The following is a 5000-nucleotide window of genomic DNA, read 5'->3' on the forward strand; positions in this document are numbered from 1 at the left end:
GGAGGATGTAAGGTTTCCAGACGATTGGCTTCCAAGGCCATCTCCCCGCACCATTAAAGAAGCTTTTATAAAGAAGTGTAAGTCCATCCCTCTTTTGAAACCAAGAGTCCATTTGCAGAGCCGCATTAGTCCAACCGTTGAATCTAACAGCGAGCTCATCTCTAAGCTCGACCAATTTCTTAATGAGGATGTTGTCATCTTTTCGAGCTCTCCAGTCCTCTAAGTAATCCCAGTAGTAGTGGTTGATCCATTTCACCCACAGTGTGTCTTTCTTTTTGTGAATGTCCCAGAGTGTTTTAGCTAATAGGGTCTTATTCCAAATTCTCAGGTCACGAAGACCCAAACCCCCATCCTCAACAGGTGAGCAAACTTTCCTCCAAGCAATCGGAGGATGTTTGCTAGTCCACATAAAGTTCCTGCATATCTTGTCAATTTTGTCAATGACTCCACAGGATATAGGGAGAACAGAGAGCCAATAACATTCCACCCCTTGAACTACTGATCGAAGCAACTCAAGTTTCCCAGCATAAGATAGAGTATTTCTGGGCCAAGAGGCTATTTTCTTTGCAATCCCATCAACCAAACCACTATAATCTCCTTCCCTAAGTCTGCCAGCGGCAAGAGGGATACCAAGGTACCTAAATGGGAAGGAACCAATCTGGTATCCACTTAGCCGAATGATTTCACTACGCGCTGGCTCTTTGACAGCTGCCATGAATAGATTAGATTTCATCGCATTAGCACGGAGGCCAGCCATCTTCCCAAACTTACCAACACAATCCAGGATGATTTTTACACTTGGGACATCACCTTTTGATAGAATCAGCACATCATCAGCATACACCAAGTGGGTGATGTTAAAGTGCTCACACCTAGGGTGAAACTGGAAATCTGACATCGTAGAAGCATGAAGAAGGGATCTAGAGAGCATTTCCATGCACAACACAAAGAGGAATGGGGACAAAGGATCTCCCTGACGAAGGCCTCTGGCCCCTTTGAAGAATCCAAACAATTGTCCACCTAGTGAGATGGAGTAGGAGGTAGAGCTCACACATTCCATGATCCAAGAAATAAACCGAGGAGGAAAATTGAGGAAGCACAAAGTATCCCGTAGGAATTCCCAGTGAACCGTATCATATGCTTTTTGGAGGTCTATCTTTAAGATGCAACGGGGAGAGCCTCTCTTTCTATTATAATGCTTCAACATTTCTTGGGCCATGTGAATGTTTTCTACAATTGACCTACCTGGAACAAATGCTGCTTGAGCTTGACTAATCAAAGGTTCAATCACATCCACTAATCTATTAGTCAGGATCTTGGCAATGATTTTATAGAACACTGTGCAACACGATATTGGCCTGAATTCATTAACTGTAGTGGCATGGTCTGACTTTGGCACTAGCGCAATGGAAGCGTGGTTCCACTATTTGAGTAACTTACCACTCCTAAAGAATTCCAGGACAGCCGCAATAACATCACCATCAACAGTGGACCAAGCCTTTTTAAAGAAAGCAGCCCCGAAACCATCTGGGCCAGGAGCTTTGTCATCCTCAATATTGAACAGGGCACTCTTGACTTCCTCCACACTCACATCTCTGATTAATCCCTCCCAGCTGGCCTCCTCCACCTTCGGACTAGGCGCAACAAGGGAAGTATCCAGGGTATCTCTCTCCAAACTCGAGCCCAACAAAGCCCGATAGAAATTCACAAATTCATCCGCTATTTCATTTTGATCCATGGATGTGGAACCATCTCTGAGAGTGAGGGCCACAATCTTATTTCTCCTGATGTTCCTTTTTATCATACCATGGAAGAATTTGGAGCATCTGTCACTATGTTTGAGATACTCACATTTGGCCTTTTGGGAGAGAAACAAGCGCTCCGCTTCAAGAAGGAATTCTGCTTTTCTCCTAAGAGTCACAATTGAGTTGTCGATAACTCCAGATTTAAGGGCAATAGATTGGGCCTCTGCAAGTTCCTCACTCGCACGCTTAGCCCGACTAGAGATATGACTGAAATGACGCTCATTAAGCTGTTTCAGCACTCTCTTCATCCCATGTAGCTTTTTCTTGAGGAGGAATTGTGCTGTGCCACCCCCAATGAACCACCAATTGCTCCTAACTAACTGTAGAAAATCCGGGTGGGTAGCCCACATATTGAAGAATTTAAAAGGTGTGGCACGACGAGTGCTATCCCTGAAGATGGAAACCACACAACAAGTATGGTCAGAAAAGCAACCCGGTGCCACAAAGTCAGCATATACATCCAAATTTGATTCACTCCAATGATGATTGACCATAACTCGATCAAGCTTAGAAGAAACAGCCAGGCTAAACCAAGTGTAGTAGCACCCAACATGATTCACATCTGAGAGCTCCAACCGATTGATACAATTTCTCAGATCTGCCATATCTCTCGGGACAATAGGAATGCCACCCATCTTCTCATGAGGGTATCTAACACAGTTAAAATCCCCTAACAGGATCCAGGGGAGGGAAATATTCTCCCCATGGTTGATCAGAAAATCCCAAAGAGGTCTCCTAGCCACCACCGAATTCCTGCCATAGATGAAAGAAGCTAAAAAGACTCTCTGAGAGTGAAGGCACACCACTGAGACATGAATAACTTGATCAGACATTCCAAGAACATCTAGCCTCACTTCCTTACTATCCCACATGACAAGGATACGACTGTTCGTGCACATATGAAAGTTGTGCACGAAAGACAAACCAGGGAATTTAGTATCCATCATTCTATCCACAAGATTAACATTAACCTTAACTTCAAGTAACCCAAGGACGCTCAAGTTGTATTTTTTCAACACTCCTTGAACGTGCCTTTGTTTGAGGGGCTTATTGAAACCCCTCATGTTCCAACTTGCAATCTTCATGGTTGGCGAGAGACGACCTTAAGTCGCCTGGCCTTGATTTGTGCTTGATTAAGTAGAAAAGACTTTGTTGTCATGTTAGGGAGCCAAGTTCTTGGATCCACTTCAATATATTCAGTCAAGCTAGAACTAGATCCCCCGGAGTTGCTAGCTTTCGGTAACCTCTTAAGGTACTTGAGTTTCTTTTTGGTTTGTTTCAAAGCTCTTTTCGTCCCCATCTCCTTCAAAGACTTCCACTGTGAACTTCTCCTCCCCATTGTTTCCCGGTATTTCAAAAACAATGCCCTCATCATCAAGAGCCTCATTCTCTGGATCAAGGGGCAGATTAACCTCAGTGCGTAAACCATTATCACCCAAGCCCTCCATTGCTTCTTGATCAGTGCCAGATACACCTCCAGCAAGGCCACGACCACCTCCTCCTATGCCACGGCCACGCCCTCTACCCCAAGGGCCGCCACGCCAACCTCCACCCCCACGGCCACCATCCCTGGGCCTACTCCTACTACGCTGCCCAGGCTTCCGAGATCTGCTGCGGGGCTTAGGTTGCTTATCGTCATTTTGTTTCTTGTTATGGTCCTCACCCTCAGGAATGGTGTCCTCCTGTACCTCCCTAACCCATCGGCATTGATCAATATTATGGCCTAAGGAGTTACATTTGGCACAGTACTTTGGTTCCGTCTCATAAACAAATCTCACATTAGTCATGATACCATTAGAGAGTAAGAGAGGATACTCATAGATTCTCGGCAAAGATGAGTCCATCTCCACTAACACTCTAGCAAATAGGCTCTTGCCTTTAGACATAGTGAGGACATCCGTGTGGATTGGCTTTCCGATGACCGACGAAATTTTGCTAAGAGCTTTGGTCGTCCAACAATCCGCGGGCAGCCCATGAATTTGAACCCAAGAAGGTAGCATTAGCATGTCTTCAACTCGGAAGAGGAAGCATGGTGGTAATTCTTTTAAGAACAAATGCCTCACAAATACAAGATAAGGGCCACCCTCTAGGACCCTCTTTTTATCTTCTTCATTAGAGAAAAAGAACATTATCCACCCACTCTCATGTGTTTCGAACCTTACCTTACAGCCCCACTGCCGAACAATTTCCTTAACCACATAGCCCTTTAGCTTTCTTCCAACCACGCATCCAACGAGGCATGGACCAAGACTCTTCACATTATCGATTTCATCAAAAGAGAGAGTAATCTGCCCATCAGTGGGTTGAACAAACTTAAGGAGGCAGTCTTCTTCAAGCAGTCTGTTATCCCGGAACAAACTTGCAAAGGTGGTTTCTGTATTCTTTGCAAGAAATTTGGACATGAGCTCCTGAGCTCGGGGTTTCTCCATACCACTTGAAGAGGCCTCATCAGTGGCCGAGAAGCTATTAGTTTCAGTGCCCATAGTGGCACCCAAATGGGAACCCAACAAACCCACTAACAACTTCCAACACCTCAATCACAAGAAGCAGCAAGCGAGGGAGAAGAGCACACAATGCACAATAAAAAAGAAGGGTTCAAGCCAGTTACCAAAGGACTCACGCAAAGCCCAATGTACCTTCGAATATAGTGAATGTATTATGAACTCTTCAACAAGACGAGGGAACGAGCAGTGACTCGGCAATAAGATTAATAGCCAAATTTAGGGTGATGGGCAATAGTAAGAGGCCCAATGTCAATCCTCACGGTAGAACAAAGGCCCTGCCAAAAGGATAAGACCAATGCAAGAGAAAAGCTTGATAGTGCACTGTCCAAGCCCGACACTCTCACGAACAGAGCACTGTCCAAGCCCTCAACAATGTACGCTGCACTAATCCTAAGTAGCCAACTCGAGCCAAGCAAAGGGTGTTAGGCGATAGTGAGAGGCCCCAAGATAATCGAACAGCTAGAGGAATCACTAAAGAGGATTCCAAATTGATAAGATGAAGTGCAATACGTCCAAGCACCAAAGTTCAGGTGCAAAGTTACCGTCCAGGTGCCAAACAATGTAGGGAACGATGCACCTCCCTGCAAAACAATGCAAAAACACTGGAATGAGCAATCGATCAAACACCTTGTGAGCAACTAAATATCTCACGCAAATAGCAGGGGAAAGAGATTCGATTTCCAGAAAAAAT

Source organism: Henckelia pumila, chromosome 3 (genome assembly GCF_033568475.1).
Source record: "Henckelia pumila isolate YLH828 chromosome 3, ASM3356847v2, whole genome shotgun sequence".
In the NCBI taxonomy this organism is placed as follows: Eukaryota; Viridiplantae; Streptophyta; class Magnoliopsida; order Lamiales; family Gesneriaceae; genus Henckelia; species Henckelia pumila.